The sequence below is a fragment of the Piliocolobus tephrosceles genome, chromosome 15 (assembly GCF_002776525.5).
Source record: "Piliocolobus tephrosceles isolate RC106 chromosome 15, ASM277652v3, whole genome shotgun sequence".
In the NCBI taxonomy this organism is placed as follows: domain Eukaryota; kingdom Metazoa; phylum Chordata; class Mammalia; order Primates; family Cercopithecidae; genus Piliocolobus; species Piliocolobus tephrosceles.
The window spans coordinates 67,307,145-67,328,548 of NC_045448.1; the positions used below are offsets into that span (position 1 = coordinate 67,307,145).

Genomic DNA, 21,404 nt, shown 5'->3' on the forward strand with positions numbered 1-21,404 from the left:
ATAAGTAGTCATTGAAAATAAATCAACAGGAAGCTTTCTTAATTTAGAGAAATTCTCCTAATGGTAAATGAGAAACTCCACCCTGTATCTCATTTTGGGTCTCTGGAATTCTGAAAATCCTGAACATAAAAGTGATGTATTAGTGACAAAATACTTCTGATTTTATTTCTTTAATGGTTCTAGCAAACCTAGCACACAAATACAAAGGAGATATGTTGTCCTTTAAAATTGTCAAGGACAAGAAATTTTGGCTATCAGGAAATTATCTAACCTGCTTCCAATTGAGAGAATATATGTCTTCATAATATATCACCATAAGCGATGAGTAGAGAATACAGCTAAATTAAAATGCTGGCAAGCTCAGTTCATTCACTTTTTAGAAAAACAAGTAAAACCTTCCAGCAAGATGTGTAGAAATTTTCTACTACGTGATGACTTTCATATTTGAGTCCATTTTACATTGTGTAATATGTGACTTGGGCTGTTTTTATGACCTGTGCTTTATTACCACATTAAGACAATCCACATTTCAAAAAAGAAAGTTTGAATAATTTCAAAGTGAATTTGCCAAAACCAGCATTCAGAAGCACGGGTGCTCACGCTCGCAAACACAGGCACACTTTCAACTTACCTAAAAACGGGGATCGCCCTTTGTAGCTAAAATACAATCTTTCTTATTTTTAGGTTACCATGAGAAAAGGTATGTGGGTGTGATTCCTGCAAATGGATTGCCAGTTTCTTAACAGTTCATCATTCTTAAATGATAGAAGTATAGCAGCACCCTTCTGAAAAACATCTTTTCTGTAGATTTTACTTTGTCCATGCCAGGACAAATTGCGTGCTAAATTGAATAATTCTGAGATGTGAGACACCTCCATAACTGTCCTTGGACTACCAAGGAGCTGGCATTTCTCTTTGGAAGATGAGGGAATAATGTTCCATGCCCTCTTAATTGATGATTTACTGTGCTTTCCCTTGGGACCACATCCGATGATCTGTAAGCTTGTTGAATTTTGAGGCAGATACTAAATATAATCAATATATAAAAATATAAAAAAAGGAGAGAAAAAATGCAATGAAAATTTATGACCTTAACATTCTTTCAGGGTCAAGCAATTTATCAAATTCTCTCACTTTCTGGTTTCAATTACACAGCCATTGTGGAAGGAACTTATTTTAGCAGGTTCATTTGCCTCAGTGGGGAATACAGGACTTTGGCCTAATGCTTCACCTTTAGTGCAGGCCATTTGAGCCTTAGAACAAATACCAATCATCACTCTTTGGGAAAAAAGAATCTGCATCGGCGTGGCCTATTGGAATGGGGTTTCTGTCAAGGTAAACGGTTGTCGGCAATGACTGTGGTAGAGTGGCGATAAATCCCATTTTATTGCTGAAAAATTCCAGCTTCTCTCCATGCCTGACAGCTCCCCACATTCTCATACCCATTTGGGCAATTTCTGCACTATGTCCATCTGGTTCTCATTACCTCTCAACCTGCCTGCGTCTGATCCAGAAAAAGAGCAGGTCAGAAATGGGGCTGGGGTGGTGGGGTAAGAAACCAAGGTGATGAACAAAACAGAAAGCCGGGGGGGCGGCCCATGGGGTTCGGGGAAGAGTGGAGGTTGGGCAGAGTGGGGATTCCAGCTAAGACTCTGAGTGGTTTTGAGAAGGGGCCATGTCAATTACTAAAAATGATCACGACAGAGTTGGAGCCAGAAGCCGGAGAAACCTGTATCTTTAGACTCAGGTATTAAAAAGACACCTGTTTTAAGGTGAAAGGGAGAGAGAGAGAGAATGTGGTAGGTAGAGGAGGGTGGGAAGGCGTCTCTATTAAGGGCACTGCCGGCTGGTTGTCAGAGAAGATGACCTGTTGTAGAAAAGCACAGAGCCGCGTGTACACAGTTTAAGGCAGGCTTCTAAATATGCGGGCGGATCAAACTCTCCTAGAGATTCGATTTTGGTTCAAAAACATACGTTTTTGAGGACAAAGAAAACTCTTGGCTCTCCAACCTTATTGTCTCCATCTTTCGAAGAAGAATAATATTTAAAAACTAACTTGTCTTAATTAGGGCATTTAGAATGACGGGACTAGCACTGAGTCACTTGGGAATTCATAACCTGACATATAATCACTTTTGGAATGGAGTGCATTTATGCCTTCAGAAAGTTGGCCTCATTTTCTGAAGCTGAAATCCTTTTGATCATAATTACTTCTGACCTAAAATTACCCACAGTCACCATACAATGCCACGCTGGGACAAAAAAGAAATACACATTGTAAGTATCTGATAACAGATATAAACTATCGGCCAACTTAAATAGTACCACAATTTAGACTATGATGAAACTATACAACTATATATTTCTGAATACAACATTTACTCATTATTATTATTATTATTTGGTTGTAGTGGGTGAGGCCATTGTCATAAATACTAAGAGTGGTTAAAGTATATTGAAGTATAAATGCTAAAGATCTGATAACTTTCCATACAAATTAGAATCAGATGAATGATTGCATGGCTGTAGTTATTTCACCACCTGTTTTGAAGTCAAATTTTGTATGTAAATGTCTTAAAACCAGGTATGATTGTGTATTCTTAAATGTGTTCGAGGGCTGTGGCATTGTTATGATTTGTAGACAGAATCTCTCATGTTAGGTATGTTTGGATGGACATATTGAATGGTCTCTTAGTGCCTTCTGGATCCCAGGGGTCCAGAATGTATTTCAGGTCCTCAAAATGGACATTTTTTGACAGTCAGAACCCCCAGTACTGCACTGAATGTCTGTTTTTCATTGGTTGAATTCCAATATCGAAATTATGTTAAATTTTAGTTGCTGAGCCAGACCCTTTAGACAAGAAATACTGCCTTCCAGTAATCGGGATTTAATTTCTAAATTTTCAAGTCATGAATGCTCAAAGGAGGTTTTATGAAATGTATCTGAAATTGTAAATGAATCCCACATAGACATTTAAATTGAGAAATTGTGGCTAAAAATTTTAAATTAAAACGACAAGATAATTTGGATTGACATACATTAGAAATCATAAAAATGGAAGTTTGTTACCTTTAAAATCAATATTTTAGTCAACAAATAAAATTCTAAAACAGACGTTTTCACGTGGACGTATTAAAAGGTATAAACCTTTAGCTAGGGTCACATATCTGTTAAAACGGTCTTGATTTTAATGGTGTCTCTAATTTGGAAAGTAATTTCAGATTCTTAGCCAAGAAGAATCTTGCTTGAACTTTACTTTTCTAGGCTGTACATATAGCAGAGAAACGTGATCATTTAAATTCTAAAGGATGTTTGTGTCTTTTAATAGCATAGCAGAGAATTAATGGCATGGGGGAGAGAGACGTGACAACTTAACCTGATGCTTGATAGCTGTTTACTTATGAATGTGTGCCACAGATTTCAGTGTCTGTAAAAGAAGGGGAAATAAAGAAACCGATGGCTTTTAGGGAACTTAAGACACATGGAAGAAAGTGCTTAGAAGGCTATTGAAATATTTACAAAACAAATCATTTACATTAACTTTCTTATGTGTAGAACCTGGAGTGCCCATGAAAAAACAGAACCAATTTTGGCTATGAGAAGTATTTCAGCATCAAAATGGTTAATAGTATTATAGCTTCAAAAGAGCCTATTGGCTCACCCTCAAGGATGCCCTGCAGTTGTTGTTAAAGTCATCAGATGAAGCTAGCCTTCTCAGCTAGCCTTTAGATTTGTCTGCTAACAGTAAAAATACTATAATAAATCGGTAACATATGTTGCCAGGCAAGGAAAAGTGATATAAATAAAGAGACTGGGAGACCCAAACCAAGTACAATGTGAAAAGAATTTAACTTTCAATCTATTTGCTGGCTAATTACCATTTGAAAAATAATTTGAAAGTGTTACTGTTATTTGCTGATATTCTTCCTCATTTTTCTTCTTTTCCTCTTCAGATTGCATTCTTACCCAAATACTCTTCGTGATTGCCTGCTTTGCGGCTTTGGGGTAAGTCCCAGTTTTCCACAACCTTAAGAAAAAAAATGCATAACATAAAAGATGCCAGAAAGACTTATGTGTCCTGATATTCGGGGTCTGTGAAATATACATGGGTTTGTTACTGGGGGTGGGAGGCATAATGAAATAAAGACAAGGGGTTTGTTTCTGCAAGGATCAAAAGTGTGCGAAAGTGTGCATATGCAAACGAGGCTCCCATCAGGAAAGCCACCTCTGGAATGGAAATGACAAAGCTTGGAACACACACAATCAATTATTTTCACCAGCATTTAAAATATAGAAAACAAAATCTGCTTTGGGAATTGACTGAATATTTTATTTAGCTTTTTTATTGAGACATCCTTTGAATAATGGCATAACATAAATAGTTTTACAAAGCAACAATATAATCAATCTCTAAACTAGAATATAAATCAAGGATTTCATTAACTGCTGGTAGCCAGTTTAAATTGTACTCTTGTCCATAATGTCTATCTATCTATGTATGTCCAAGTTATATTAAAAACCTTTAAATGGCTTTGTAATATCAGCTACATCTAGCTATTATAATAATTAATGGTACTGTTTTATAAATCAATACATGTATTCTTGATAAATTCATATCCAGTTAATGGTGTAATTTAAATAAAAAATTAATGTAATAAAGGACATACAGAAATGGGCAGGAAATCTTTAAAGGTTAAGAGTCAAATTTGTCTAAATTCATTTTTAACCTGTTTTGGAAAAGTTTATATTTAAAATCAGCTGACACTTACCTTGTTTCTGTAAAACTAATCTTGCCATTTCTGGTGGTATCTAGTATTAAATTTGTAAGATGTTTTTTGACGTTGTTTTAATTACATAGTTACAATGCTGTGGAATATTTTACTGTCGTTGTACTCTTTTGTGACTATTGCATATTCTTCAGTAAAACGGAACAAAACAAACGAAAAACCTCATACCAGTAATTTATTTTTAATTCACAAATGCATGTAAATGATTTATTTTTTGAAAATCTCCAAAGCTATATACACATTTTATTTAAGGGGAGAAAAGACTGACTAGTTCAAATAATTTGCATGTGGAAGAGCCGAGCATTTTCACTGCTTTCGCTGAGTGAACATTCTAAGAATTTTAGAAAGAAAAGAAAAATGCATGAAAGAGTCTGAAATGTATTTTAACGCTGCACCCGGGTACAGGAACATTCTACCAAAAGATGAGTGTATTATAGTTCTAATTTAAAGAACACATACCAAAGACGTATTTAAAAAATAACAAGATTTAGAAAAACAACCGAAGGTTGTATGTTATCAAATACAATATCCAATCTTTCCAAATAAAATTTCATTGGGTTTCTAAGAGTAAGCGTTTTACAAAAAATATCTTTCAAAATTATGCAGACCAGTCTGCCCTGCCATCCTCCTTGACATGGTGCAGAAATGTTCCTTTAATCCACTGAGCTTTTTCTGACATTTTTCTTAACATTGCTGAGCCTTATTTAGAGCACCAAAGGAGGCGTGTGCAGTTTCCTTTGACACTGATGGGTATTTCAAAATGTTACAGAGAGAGGGGGGAAAAAAAAGAAAGAAAAGATTTGCTGCCAGTCACTTCATCAATAGAGCTACAGAAGCAATTACTATTTGTTAAAAGTTTACATTTCAAATGAAGCTACATTTTAAAGAAGTCTCATCCTTTTAGAAGGACTGGTGCTTGGAAGAGAGAGGAAGAGAATGCACATTAGTGATTACATGTTAAAGTGCACTCAAGTACTGGAACCATTTAAAATGTATTGTGTTTTTAGTCGAAACCTGCAGCAAAACCACTCCTAAGAGGCTTAATTTAGGTTTTATAGGAGGAACATAAAAAAGACCAGGTTATAGCAACATGCTGAAATATGGGGTACATTTTAAATATCTTCATTTAAAAACGTATGTTTATTTCCCCTCCTGGGATCACTAACGTGTGTCTCCACAGAGAAAGCAAGGACATGCATTCTTAAAAATTATCTGTTAAAGGGATCACATTCCAAGACAGGTTTGGGCATTTTTATTACTACAGATAACCTCTTAATTATGTCACTGCCTTCCACTTGTTAATCAGGGACATTCAACATAGTTAACCATGGAGTGGTTGCCTTTAGAAGAATACATTATTATTAAGGATTAGAAACACATTTTATTCCCATAATCATATTACATGTATGGTTTTAGCACTGCTCAAACCCTATCTACCTGCTTTAAATACATAACACCTAAGAAAGGATCTAGATACCTATAACAATGTTGTTCATTACTTCAAACTGTGCAGTTCATGAAAAGCTTCAAGAGACAGATAATTTTACTTTTCCTGTCTCCTCGCTCCACCTCCCCCATGTCCCACGCAATTCCTATTTGGATTGATTTTAGGTTTCCTGTGCAGCCACCGGTATCTGAGATACTCAGGTACTCTTTCAGAGACCAAGGTGTAAGTGAAGTAAATAAAATCATGTTTCACTGTTGCTTTATCAACCCTCCTAGGTAGTTTTTCTGCCAGCCAACCTGCACTGTTAAGACCCATAAAATTATGCAATAGTGACTTCTTTGGAGGTTCTCTAATCAGATAATGGCTGGTGTTAGAAGGCAAGGGCCCAAGGCAATGTTGCTGGTACTTAACACTGTGGTTGGTCATTACTTGTCTAGTAGAGACCAATAAACAGCTGATTACTATCCTATACGGAGCCAATATTTTACATTTATCCTAGTTATTTTTTCCTTTTCTTTTCAAGTTCTTATAATAGGAAGTATTTGTCAAGAAGATCTATGAGTAATAGCCTCCCAGGCACCTTAAAAATAAGAATATTCCTACTATGAAATGATGGCTTTTGTGGAAAGGTGGGAATGATTCTGGTTTTTACAAGAGCAAAGGTTTGATTTGTTTCAAGTCCATTTCTTTCAGACAGGGACACTCCCCCACACCATCCCTGCTGCTCCCTGTCCCTTTCCCCCTCTATGACAGGTTCACGGGCTGCAACCAAGGGATTTTAAAATGCAAAGGTTTATATTAATATTTGCACTCTGGCAATAACAGGCCCATTTTGCTTCCTCTGTAAGCCTGTGATAATTGATGTTTCATACCTGGAACTATGTTTCATTTATCTTTTTACTCATGAAGATAGCATATAAATAAAAGGTAATTTATGGAAAGGAACCAACCATTTGAAATAATAATCCTAAATCCAACTAGATAATCTTTTACAGCTGTAAGAGTCAGAGATGGAGATTTCTAAACTTCTACAGAAAACTTGATTGCAAAGAAGAAACCTGTGCATTTTTGAATGCTTATTGAATTTGAATGTCTGTGTGGGCCAAAACAGAATCAGAGGGACAAATGGAAACCAGGAAACAAAAGGTGTAAATTTTAGATGTGTTTTAAATTAATGTATTTAACGACCTATTAGACTCATTACAATTTTATTGACTTTCCCTTTACATTTGGATATAATTTTTTACTAGCCAATGCAAACTGCAAAATGGTGAGTCTCCTAAGGTGCCTTTCCTTTCCTGGGATCCTCATCTTAGAATGAACAGAGGCACATCGGTAAGAACTGGACCTTGATTTCACAACCTCATACAAAGCCAGGCAATTCTTGAGCCAAACAAACAAAGGGGGTGTAAGCGATTTCATTTATTTTGATAATCCTCCTCTTGCACGGGAGCATTTTGCTGTCTTTGTCAAAGTGAATGACAACAATTTGGCCAACTCTCTCTGAGCTGCACTCAACAGTGACAGGCAAATTATCAGAGGCCCTGCACTTCTTATTATCAGAGGAGAAGCCATCAGGGGGACGCATGGAGGATACCTCTCCCTTGTCACTATTTGTCAGTGGGACAAGGGCCACTGCTATGGGTAGCTGACAGGTAATTTCAACAATAACAATTACTCCTATTACTGGTGTCATAAACAATTCGCCCAAGGCATGACAATAGCAAAGCTTTATAATTCAATGCCATATAAATAAATGCCAGCAGGTAACAAGTAATTTAGCTCCAATCAAGCTTTCACCCCGGCATTAATATTGTTATTGTAAGAAAATGGAAAATTGAAAAAATTCAATATGTTAATGAATTAAGAGAGGTTCAAGGGCTAGACAAGAGGAGCTGGAAAAAGGAAACCAAAATTATTGTGGTATCATATTTGGTGCCATCCTGGGGGCCAACATCAGTATAATTACTTTAAGACAAGAAGGGGAACTGGAGTGCCTTAGATATCAGAGCAGGGAAAAATGTGACATGAGCTTTCAAAAAATCCACCTAACTCCAATTTCCAAAGAATATAAGTAGAAATATGAGAATGTATATATATAATGTAGCATTTCACTGGCTTTCTTTTTCTACCTGAAATATTTCATATGAAGCAGAAGCATGAGTATCAAAAGAATGTTTGCATCTGTTTAAGAAAATTGTATTGGTACCTGCTTCCTTTACATTAAGTCTCATAATGAAACTATTTTAATACTCCTTTTTTATCTGGGGTGAAGGTAAAGCTGAAAGTCATCTTTGCTCTCCAGCTGTCCACCTTTTGGAAGTGGACTAGAGGATACAGTCTTATCTTCATACGTAAAACTTCCCGATCAAACCAATTTGCAATTTTAGTATTTGTCCAGCAAGACAACGTGCCATCACAGTGACAGCAGTAAAAGAATTTGAAAATCTCTAATTAGGAGAGCTGCACACCAATTAACGCATGTCAAATTTCACTTCATCAAGTGCCACTCTAATTTTCCCTCTAAAAATTAATGGATTTTTTTTTTCTTTTGGTATGTGTGTGTGTCCCCTTAAGGCAATGTTGATTCAAATCTGCTCAAGATGCAGTGTTGCACAGCTAAGCATCTTCTTGATTACAATCCGCCACACTTCTAACTGCGCTCATTCGCACTGCCACGGATACTTTGTCAACAGTCAAATTACACCACGCTGATAACAATGCATAATGGTGTTCCTCCTCCAGTCCCCTGTCAGGAGATGGGCTTCATAAAAATGTGATGTTTTCTTCTCAACTGTATCTAAAGGAAGTTTGTATGACTAGGTCCCCAGTTAGGCGTTAATTTTTAAAATTAGTTTGTAAATTTCAAAAAAAAAAAAAGAAAAAGAAGCAGCAGCAGCAGCAGCAGCAAAATGATGGCATATGAAAAGTCCTCACTGGAAAAAAAAAATCAGCAAAGAATGAGGAATGGAGAATATCTATGGCCAAAGTTTTACTTAAACACCTTGTTCGGAGACATTTTCAAGAGCACTATTCTTGGTTAAAAACCAGATTTTTTTTTTCTTTACTTCTGGTCTATAAACATTGGAAGCCTCTCTTGAACAGACTGTATTTAGATTGTGCTAGAAGTTTGTTTAACTGCCATATTTGCCAGAATCCTCAAAACATCACAGGACACAGAAGACAAATGACTGTGTGTGTGTGTACGGGGGAGAGGGGGTGCGTAAGGGGGTCAGGATTGCATATTCCAGATAAATGTTGATTCACTTTTAACTATTTTTTATCCTAGTTGCTTGTTGCGGATTGGTGTGTCTGAGGCATCAGCACACGTGGGGAATATTTCTCACTGAAAAATGAAAGAAAGACATGCAATGATTAGAAAATGATTTTACATTCAGTCTTTTTCGAGATTATTCAGATTTCTTATTTTTCAAAAACAATCAAAACCAGAACCAAACAAGGAAATTAAACAAAATTTTAAATCTATTCTCTTATAGATTCTTAAGGGAGTAGAGAATATTCACACGGGTTGACATCCCAGTCTTCTCAGCATGTAAGCATATTGTAATCCTATTTATTCACTAAAAATTTAAATTCCTCTGATCTACACTTTATTTTCTTTAATCTGTAGGTCGAATACAGGTTCTTATTCACTGACCACTAACTCAAAAATTTAAAACGATATTTTTAGGTTTGTATTTCCGAATATTAAAAGTGTCTTCCTTCTTTTATGGCCCCACCCCAGCATGTGCTTAAGTGGTCTATTTCAAACAAAAGAAAATGACATCCCCCTTTCAACTAGCCAAACATTAGATTCTCTCAGAACTGACTGGGGATTCACTAGAAGTTTTGCAATTAGATTCATACAAATTGAATTATTTTCTTGTTTTCCAAACATCGTTCTTAGAACTTTATAAATGTAGCAATACTGGCTTCACAGTTTCATGTGGCTCGTTTACAAATAAAGGTATTTTAATAAAACTAAGTTCTGTGTACCTTTGAAAAACAAAAAGCTGGAACAATCTCACATTAAAACATTACAAAAGGATTGTAAAGGGAAATTTAAAGGGCGAAAACTTGATTATATAATGCAATCCAGCAGTAATCAATTTTACCTTCAATATCTTGCTTTTGTTTTCAAAATGCTAAATAAACAATACATAATGCATCCCTCATCAGCCAAACCATGGAGGCTCTGTGCTCAAATAACAGGAAACATATTCAATTTTCCTAACAGAAGACAGTTCATTAAGCTGTGCCACATCAAATAAAACTTTAATTTCTCCAGCATCAGAGTCGCAATGAAAGCAATTGAAGAAGATGAGCCATATGGTACTTCTATCAGCAAACACATATTGCTCATTCCCCCAAAGTTTTCTAATTCTGCTCCCCAGACCTGTGTAATATAGATAATGTGCTCCGAGAGCAGCAACCATGAGCTATCTAGTGTACACTTCTAATACTGTATTTAATGGGAAATAATGAATCATAAAAGCCTAGAGAAGACGGCTTTTGCTAACCTAAATCTCAGCTGTAATTTCATTGTTCTGTGCCTAAGATGCTGTTTGCCCTTTCCAAACAACAGCAGTTGAACATAATTATGCTGCCTCGAACCTGGGCTTGAAAAAGCATCCCTAATATAACCAACTTTCTATTAACTCCTGAAATTCTGAATTTAATGATGCACTGATACAGGCCTTGAGATAATCAAGCATGTGTCATTTAAAAATCCAAATAAGCATTTTTCCCCTTCTTCTCTTTGGTCAGACTGCTCAATGCTTTTATGCTTCCTCCTCCGCCCCCTGCTTGCGTCCATCCCCCACCCCCCACCCCACCCCATGCAACAGGAGTGGCATGATTAAAAATGAGGAGATTTTCTTGTTATTAGCAAATTTGACATTTGCCTGATGAAATGCACATAAAATGTGAAAGCTACACAGTACTCAGAAGAATGTCTCCACTCCAATCCTAGCTACCAAGATGAAATAATTTAGGTAAAGGAAATGTAAAGGTCCTTGTACATCTCTTGCTGCGGAATGCTAGGGTTGTGTCATAAATGAAAGAACCAAATATTGCTGAGCTTTTAGAGTGATAGTATTTTGGCACATGTGAAGCGCGTAGTGTTCCTTCTCTCACCTTAGCTGCTTTGACAATTCACTTAAACATGATACATATGCCCAAACACAGCAATGTATGTGTCGTGAGCCCAACCTTTCTCTGGTTTAAGATCTTGGGGCTGGGGCTTTGTTCATTTTTAGGAAAAAATGTTGCTTTTTCCTCTAACTAGGTCAATAATTCCAGCTTTTCCATTTTTAAAGCTTATCAAATCAATATTTTACCAACATGATGCTAATTTAGAACATCATCAGATAACACCGTGGATACATATTGAAAACATATTTTAATGGTTTTGTTTGTTTTGGCATCATATGAACCAAGAACAATTAAATTAAAAAGAGACTTTTAAAAGTTAGAGATTGCCTTTTTAAAGCTTATTAAAATCAGCATGTTAACATGCCTGTCTCTGAATTAGCTCTCACACTTGATTGCCATCATTAAAACTAGTTGTTTGGGTGCTGCTCAAAGCCGATTCTTACTAGTTATTAACTTGAAATCTCTTTCCATTGAAATGTTAAAAAAAAAAAAAATTTATTCTCACTAGTGGAAGAAACAGTCACCAAAACATGAACTAGCACAGCAAGCCAGCAACATTAAACCACGAAAAGACCAACAGGTAAAATAACTACAGTAACATCTAAAACACACTCATGAAAAAAAAAAAAATCACAACAACAACAAAGAAGCAGCCCATTGATTATATTTCATGAATGCCTTAAAACAAATGTTTAAACAGTTTTCTGAAACAGTGCAGAAAACCTCTGCATGCTCCACTGGGTTGCAATGACAATGGTCTATTGCAATGTAAAACACGCTGGAGGATAAAAAGGTGCTTTTTGTTACCATTTTATCAAAGCTGTTCATCTTCGAGCTGCAGGCAGCATTTTGCTGGAATTGCAGATATTTCTCTGTCCAGGCTCCTTTGTTTGTGCATCTCATTTGCATATATTTATCTCCAGCTGAGGGTGCGTTCTGCTCATTAAGGCCTCCCTTCACATTATTTCATAAGCCAGCTGCTGAGAGGGATTTCACCTGTGGTGACTGAGAAAAGAGGGGTGAAAAACTAAATTCTTCATAAAAAGGAAATCTTCTGAGTCTCTTCCCCTATAAATGGGCACCATTTGTGTTAAATAGCCTCTTGTCATGATAGATGCCTCCAGAGGTCAGGGGTTAAAGTTGATTTGAAGGTCAGCAGTAAAACAACAGACAAACCAGACGCCAAACTGGTTCCTTAGCTGTCGGTGGGAGCTGTGGTACAACCAGGTCTTGAACCTTTTTCAACCTCTAATAAAACAGGGGATGAATCTGAAGTGGATCAACCAGGCCCCTGAGGAAGCAGCACAGAAAAACACAAATAATATCAATATCAGGCAGCCACAGGGAAACAATGGGGCATTTCTCCGTGCTACATGCATGCTGCTATTGTTTCAAGGGCTGGGGAATTAATTCCACTTATTTATTTAAGGCGTGTCAACTCACTGCCTAAACCTGTTTCAGTGTCAAGATGAATAAAACTTTTATGGCTCATAAAATAGAGCCATTCATCTCAATGTTCTTTGTGGTGCGTTTTTTTTCTTTTCTTTTCTTTTCTTTTTTTTTTCCTGGCATACTGAGCTAGGCCTCTGCTCTGAAATGGTTACATCTGAACCCATTGGTGCTACGATCCACACCATATTAGAGAAAAAAATTATTTTACTGGCAAGTGGATCTCAACAGAAATGACACAGGGAAGCATTTTAGCTACGATGTAATAGCTCCAAATATTCTAAATAGTCCGCATGCAGTTGCATCTGTTTTGAGTATGCATTATTTACAAAGCAGAAGTTTTACTATTTTAGAGGAAAAGTTCAAAAGAGATAGCAGTAAAGATATTAGTTTTCTAAAATACTATGTCACGTATTTCATTTTACTTTAGAAATGGAACCCTGTTAGGATAGCTCTTTCCCATTCATCATTTTTTGCCCAAGTTTCCGCTGTTCCGTAGTCAGCTTATACTGATGTAATAATCAAATGCCTCCTTTAATTCAACTGCTTAGAATTTCATGCTTAATTTTCAGCATAAAATAGCACACATAAATGGAAAAGAAAATGCATTTATGTGCTTTTGGATTGTAAATTTTTAAAAAAGTTCAGTTATAGAATTAATTTTACTTTTGATTTCCTGACAAATGACTTTAATAATAATATAATACAAACAGGTTAACATTTCTAAAGTGCCACACACAATGCGAAGCACATGTATTTTCTCATGCAGTTATTAATAATAATTCAATCTAAGTCACACAGGTCCCCTTAGAATGGACTGTAACAACATTATTATCCACAACATATTTTAGTTGAGACAAAATGTTCCATTCACACAATATCATCACTATCGCAGATCATTATAGCTTTAACAGATGATATCATGGGAACATAGTTGCTTTATATCAAAATGAGTAAAAAGAAGCAATTCGATGATATTTCACAAATTTTCTAATCACAGCCTCAGTCATGCATATTAACATTTTTGCTCCATTGTAATGTAAATGGATTTGTGGAGGATTCACTTACTGTCTTGTCCTGGTTGCTTTGTTTTTGAGTTCTCTATTGAATATTGTAGCCTTTACCTATGACGCTGGATTATTTCTGATGTAGTCAGTTGGTAGGTAAGGGTTTTCTCCCACGAACTCAAGTTTTTTCAGCAAGTAGATCATTTGAGAATGGCTCCAAATAAAAGTTGTGCTTTCACATTTTGCTGGTACGCAAACATATGGCCCTGAGGAAGAGGGATTCATTTTGGGGTGCTAAGCACTGCTCAAGATATAAGTGCTTTTTATTTTCCATTTGAACTGGTGCATGCCCCTTAGAGATGCACCAGTTGCTTTACATACTGGTGGCCCATTTACAAAGCAGCCCTGTTTGAAAACAGATGCTTTCAAGTGGGTCACCAGGCTCTAAGAAAAATATTTAAACTCATAATTGATTGGCTTTTGGTCATCTATGGCAATGTGTTCTCATTTAAACATAGAGCAGAGGATTTTTCTTCTATAACCAATTACAGTTTAAAAAATGCGACGAATCTTGCTTCACACAAGGAGCTTAACTTGTGGTTGGAGAAATTTTCCAACTTATTAAATGTTGTTTATATCCTCATTTTTGTAGACCCTTTGTCTTCCCAAAGCATTTTATAACTGCCTCTGTAACTGACTTATCAATTTTCTTTCTGACCTTTCATTTTAAATTTAACCACGCCCAAACCCCCAAACCCAGAACCTCCAAGCAACTAGACTAGAGCGAAAATATACAATTTACTCTCTCCATATCTCCACCGATGTCTTTCGTTTTTCTTGTACTCTAATCTAATCGGTAATTCGTAAGCTTTGGCCAAATAGTTAAAAATGTTAAGTGCTAGCAAAGCCTTTTACCTCCCCCTCAGATCTGTCTCTGTTTATGGAATAGGTCCCAGTTTCCTCCTCTTCTCCTTCAGCCCGGGGTCTTCAGGTCAGAGCACTGTAAATACACACAGCCCTTGCTGGACCCATAAATCTGAGCAAAGGGCAGGCCTATATATTCAGATAAGCAGGGGCAGAGATAGGGGCTTGAAAGGAGGGAGAACTAGTGGAGTCTGAGGCTCTGCAGCCCTGTTCAGAGAACTGAACTCAAAAGACCAAGAATCCTTAGTGCGGAAGGAGGAATTTTGCCTTGAAACATCTCGTCTTATTTCTAATGGACGAGGTTGGCACTGCACTGCTTCCTCTTGGTTTATTTTATTTTTTCCACATTGCTTATATTCACATCCTTACTGAACATATTATCTTAAAGGCAATCAAATTAAACAATAAATTTAATTTATTTCCAATGTTTTTTTTCTTAAGTGTGTTTGTGTTTTGACCTCTGTGTGCGTGTGTGTGTGTGGTGAGTGATGTTTCTTGAAGTCATTTTACCAGAAATTCTTCTCTACTGTAATTTTTCAATCCCAAAGTTTTCGACTATGTAACTGTATTCTTAGTTACCACATTGGATCCCCAAGAAAAATACATCTAAAGGAGGAATGACAAAGTGACAAATAAATGCTTACATACCCTTCAGTCTTCAAGGCTTCCATTTTATTCCTGGGTTCAAGTATTTTCTGTTGGATTTTCACTTCTTGAAATTTTCAGTGACTCCTGGAAGACCATCCTTCTTGGGGGATGCACCCATTGTGACCACAGATAAGGTCACCGTGGAAAATCCTGGGCCAGATGACAATGGCTGAGAAGGTCCTTTCTATCACACTTGACAGAATCACTGCATGATTATTCTTTAGATGCAATGAGTCGCACTACAGATTCATCTGGGTCATTTCAGACTCCAGGAAAATGTGTCACTCGATTTGTTTCCGAGCAATGTTTTCTATTTTATTGTATATATGTATATATATTTTTAATCTGATTTCTCTAGGTTATTCTTTTTGGCTAATAGAGAATCGATTTTTTAAAAATGCTAATTCATGTTCCTCAAAAGGGGCTTCTTTTCTTCTTTTCCTTGGTTGGAAAGTTAGTGATAATTCCAGGTAATTAAGAAAATTTTATGGAAAAAAATTGCCAAGAAAGTAATTGGGCTGGGAGCCCAGCATGTTACACCTACAGTAGAGCCTCATTTTTGACAAATCTCTTAAATGATAACAAAAATAATGATAATAATCGTTATGTATCATTTATCGAGCACTTACTTTGGAAAGCAATGTACTAGGAACTTAAGATGTATATTAATTTTTATATTTACAAGTGGTAAGTGATGTACTACTCTACAGTCTCAATCTTATAAATGAAAAAAACCCTCCGATTTGAAAAGTAAAGAAACTTAATCCAGAACACACATGGAAGCCTAGTATTTGAAAGTGGTTCTGGCTCTAGAGGGCTGTCTTCTGAGCTGCCTCTCATAGCCTCAGGTTCTGCATCTTCAGGATGAGTGTCTTGGGTGGAAGGGGGTCTATGTAGGGGTGATCTTCCATGGCCAGTTGATTTTCTCCAGCCCCTACTCTCCTGAGCCTAGCCTTGGCATTTTCAATAACTCTCTGGCATCTGGGCCTGTCTCTCGAAGACCTCCTGGACCACATGTCTGAAGCGGAACTCATTGATTCTCTACCTGCCGTGTCTGTACTCTGTGATCCATGTGATGTTTAATGGGAGAGAGCACCCTCGATTCTGTAGTCTAAGCTTAAGGCTAACTACCTACCTTGTTTCACCTGTCATGATTATCATCCAACCCGGCAGAGAAGTGACCTGTGCAGGGGATATTACAGTCTGACCATCTGGGTTTGAACCCGGACTCCCCTGTTTACCAGCTGTGCAGTGCTGGACAAATTACTTTACTCTTCTGTGCCTTGATATTTTTCATCTGTAAAATGGAGTCTAAAATATTATTTATTATTTAAGGTGGTCTAGTTCAGACTGTTGGTAATGTTTGACAGAACTATTAAAATAGCCTTCAGGCTGCTGTTTCTGCAGTGAGGCTCTTCCTTTGATAATCCAGCCCCTCTGGATTGCAGAATAAAATAAATAATAAACATGATAATTTCCTGCTTAAAAATCTCTGAGACTCCCTACTGCCCTCAGGTCAAACTATTGAATCAGGAAAAGGCTTTCATTATTTTCCTCCAACTGCCCTTTCCAGAGTCATTTTCCACCATGACCCTGTAAGCAATTTCCACTCTAGCAGCAAAAAATTATACATATGATGTTCTTTTATGTCTCCAGACTTTTGTCTGTGCTGTGCTCTCTCTATCAGGAATGCCCTTCCTTCCAGTTTCCATGTAGCAAAAGTACATTTATCTTGCATGGCTCAGTTCAAAAGTCACTTTTTTTTTTTAAGGCAACATAAATTGAGTCAGTCACTTCTAGAATGCATTCCTCTGTTTTAGAACCTAGTATGTTGATAGCAATCATATGCATGGTAATTATTTGTCTACCACTAGGCTGTGGACTACTGTGGGGAGGGACTGTTTTTTTTTTAACTTAATATCTTTTGTTCTAGGGCCCCACATGTAGTCGGAGCCTCCCAAATTTAGATTAATATATAAAATATCTTTCCTCACTCCTAAAAATGACTTAGAGCAAATGTGAATCAAATGACTGTAATGTTGTTAACTAGTTGAATTAACTCCTGTTAGCTTAAGATAATAAAGGCAGTGAACTTGTAACAAAATTAAATTAAAAACTGAAGTGCAATTATAGTGTTCTTACTGTCTCCAAGATAAAACCATGATATATTTTTTTCCTAGCGCACGTTACATTTTTTTCTGACATCATAAGAAAATCTGAGAACGGAAATCCTTTCAAGCATTTCATTTGATATAGAACATCTATATTCCATACAGCATTTCATTAGGAAAGGAGCCTGCTTTCTCTTATCTGCCCTTACTCTAAACATAATATCTTATGGAGACAGTATATTTGTGGTTAAGATCATAAGCTCTGAATCTGGAATGTCTGGGTTTAAATGCTGGTGCTGCCATTTATAAGCTGTGTAATGGCTGGAAACAGTTTTCTTGGGGCCTGCTATCTCATCTATAAAATGGGTACCCTAGTAACATTCAGTGTAGAGAGTGGTTATGAGGATCAAATGAGTTAATGCATCTAGCACTTAGATGAGAGTTCATGTATCTCGCACTTAGACGAAAGCCTAGCTTATACTAGATGCTCTAAAAACGTGTCTTCTTATTTAATTGGTGTTTATAAGAGGGGCACTTGAAATCCTGATAGAAAGGTGAGGAGGATTTCATCATCAGGGAACAGTGGAAAGAGATGGATGAGTCTTGAGAGCTTGTGAGAATGTCCCTTCACTTGTGTAAGGACCAGTTTATCTATTTCAGATATAATTCCAACACTTCTATGATTTAATGCATTTCATCATTTTACACATGGAACTACGTGTAGGAACGAACCCAAGTATAAACTTAGCCATCAGGAAAATTAGCTCCAGAACGATCTTGCCTGAGTTTGAATCTCAGCTCCATGACATGCTGGCTGTCTCACCTTGGGCAAGTGTTTTCATTTATTAAAGATTAAATTTTTTCATCTGGCAAATGAGGAAAAAAGATTAATTTTTGCCTTTTACCTGTGGTGAGAATTAAATGACAAACCATCATTCAGCATGCTTATCACGGTACCTGTCATGTAGTAAGTGCTTAATATGTTGACTACTAGTTTCATGTTGCAAATATTATTGAATATTTTTACACATGGTGTGGTTTTATCATGTAGTTATTGAAGAGAGTAAAAACATTTATTTATGTAGATTAAAAAACATAAGGTGAACACCTGTATACTCACCATCCCAGATTGAAAAAATAAAAGGTTGCCAGTTTCTGAGAAGTCCCTGCAGACCCTTCTGGGCACATTCCCGTCTCTCTCTCCAGCGCGTTACTGTTCTCCTGGCCTTTGAATCATCATATACTTGCTTTACTTTATAATTTTAGTTCTTATAAATGTACCACTAAATAGTAGGCTATTTGGTTTTGTCTTTTATGAATATTATAGTAATGTAATTGATACATATTTATATATTCTGTGTTTTGCACTCAGCAGATGCAGCTGGATTGATGCATGTACTATAGTTCATTTAGTGTCATGCTGAATAGTATTTTATGATATCAACACCCTACAGTTCACTTTGCTATTATTTTTTCTATTGATGGACATCTGGACTGTTATTTATTTATTGCTATTACAAAGCCTGCTGTATAGAACATTCTTGTACATGTGCCCCTATAGCAGACTTTCTATATATACACCCTGGTGTCTGTATAAAGACTTTCTTTAGGAAGTTAGACCTAGGAGTTGAGTTGCTCACTTGTAAGATATGGGAATTTTCAAATTTACTTGGTAATGGTAAACTCTTTTCCAAGTGGCAGCACGTGAAGTAGTTTTTGGCAGAAGATTATTAGGTACATATTTCGGATCCTCATAAAAATTATAAATGTGGTAGTTAGTCTCCAAGATTCCACAGTTTCAATATAAAATCCAAATCATCCACTTCTCTTGGTGTTCACACCCTTGTGTGGCCCCCTCCCACATTATGCCAAGGTTGGTCTGTGTGACCAGTATAATTCAGGAAGAGTGATGGTATTGTTGCTTCTGTTTTTGGACATCTTTCTTCTTGTCTCTTTTGCATCTCTCACTCTGGGGGACACAATTGCTTCCCTGTTGGAAGCAATTCTATGGAGGGGTCCATGAGGTGAGGAGCAGAGGTCTCCAGCAAAGCCAGTGAGGAACTGTAGCATGCCACCAGCCATGTGATTGAGCATAGGAGCCAATTTCTAGCTCCTTGGGTCTTGAGATGACTATAGTTTGAGAGCTTGACTAGAACCACATGAAAGATCCTGAACCAGAATTGCCCTGCTAAGCTGTACCTGGTCATGAGTCCACACACACACACACACACACACACTCACACACACACACACATACACAAATGTGAGGTTATAAGTATTTGTTGTCTTGAGGTAAGCTTTGAGGTAATTTTTTATGCAGCAAACATAACTAATATATATTCTATTAAAGAGGTGAAAAATTCCAGGTTCCCTTAAGGAATATGTGAAATAAAGTAGGATATTAAAATAAATAGATTTGAAAATGGGTAACGTTAAAAGTTGATGCACCTATAATTCTAGGTGCTATTAAGTTAGTTAGCCATGTTAAAAAAAAAAAAAAAAAAAAAAACCATAGACATGGGAGACCAAGGATAATTTGTGATTCATTATCTGTAGCAACACGTTAAGTGTGTTCACATTTTTTAGTTGATCTTGATTTATCATTATTAGAGTCCTTTAGATGTCTTTATAAGTTATTCCTGATGCAGAAACATTCATTATAATATATTAGCAAAAAAGAAGCCATTTAGTTTTACAGAAATAAGAGAAAAGTTAAATATGTCATATATCTACTCAAGAGAATATTATAAAGTCATGATAAATATATTTTTTTTAAGTGACATATTCCCAGCATAATGTTAAATGACAAGAGCAGGATATGCTATACAAACAGTATAAAACCAACTATTCAGTGACTTAAGGGTGAAAATGGCATCTCTTAGTTGTGAGATTACATGGGAATTTGTTTTCTTCATGAAACTTCTGTATTTTCAAAGTCTAATAAACATATGTTAAGACTTCTATTGTTAGAAAAAAATGTATTTAGCATTGAAGAAATTACTCTTATGGCCGGGCGCGGTGGCTCAAGCCTGTAATCCCAGCACTTTGGGAGGCCAAGACGGGCGGATCACGAGGTCAGGAGATGGAGACCATCCTGGCTAACCCGGTGAAACCCCGTCTCTACTAAAAAGTACAAAAAAACTAGCTGGGCGAGGTGGCGGGCGCCTGTAGTCCCAGCTACTCGGGAGGCTGAGGCAAGAGAATGGCGTAAACCCGGGAGGCGGAGCTTGCAGTGAGCTGAGATCTGGCCACTGCACTCCAGCCTGGGCGACAGAGCGAGACTCTGTCAAAAAAAAAAAAAAAAAAAAAAAAAAGAAATTACTCTTAATTCATTTTTAGTAATACAAAGAAATGCGGACAGCAAACTTTGCCTTCAGATTGGGAAGAAAACCCCTATCAAATATATATTAACAATGAGCATCTGGAAAGGTTCTGGTTGCTATTTCGAGTTGGCTTCCTTTCACATTATCTTGATCTTTGGATCTAATCATAGTCTTCAATCTTGTTATAATTGCTGGTCCTTTTGATTTCTCTTACAAAAGTGAAGATATATTCTAAGAAGTGTATCCTTAGATGATTTCATGGTTGTATAAACATTATAGCATGTATTTACATTAACCTAAATATTATAGTATAGCCTACTACACACCTAGGCTGTGGTGGTCTAGTCTTTTGCTTCTGGTCTACAAACCCGTACAGTATGTTACTATTCTGAATACTGTAGGCAATTGAAACACAATGGTAAGAATTTGTATATTTAAACATAAATGTATAAGAATTGGTATATCCCAACATGCAAGAGGAAATGTTTTATGATAACATCTTACTATGGCTTCAATGTCACTGGGCCATAGATAGGAATTTTTCAGCTCTATT

At 36.6% G+C, this 21,404-nt stretch overlaps 2 long non-coding RNA genes across 2 annotated transcripts in view; one reads left to right on the forward strand and one right to left on the reverse strand.

Moving 5' to 3' along the window:
* LOC111550612 overlaps positions 1-7,875 on the forward strand; it is a 107,770-nt gene extending 99,895 nt beyond the window's left edge. Inside the window, exons 5-6 of the long non-coding RNA XR_002734117.1 lie at positions 3,955-4,006; positions 7,486-7,875. This is a non-coding gene — a long non-coding RNA (uncharacterized LOC111550612). The remainder of the gene's footprint in view (positions 1-3,954; positions 4,007-7,485) is intronic.
* A 1,444-nt stretch (positions 7,876-9,319) lies between these two features.
* Positions 9,320-15,523, reverse strand: LOC111550611. The gene is made up of 3 exons (XR_002734116.2): positions 15,414-15,523; positions 12,197-12,680; positions 9,320-9,581 (listed from the first exon to the last, which is right to left on the reverse strand). It is a non-coding gene; the product is annotated as an uncharacterized LOC111550611 (long non-coding RNA).
* Between the last annotated feature and the right edge of the window lie 5,881 nt (positions 15,524-21,404).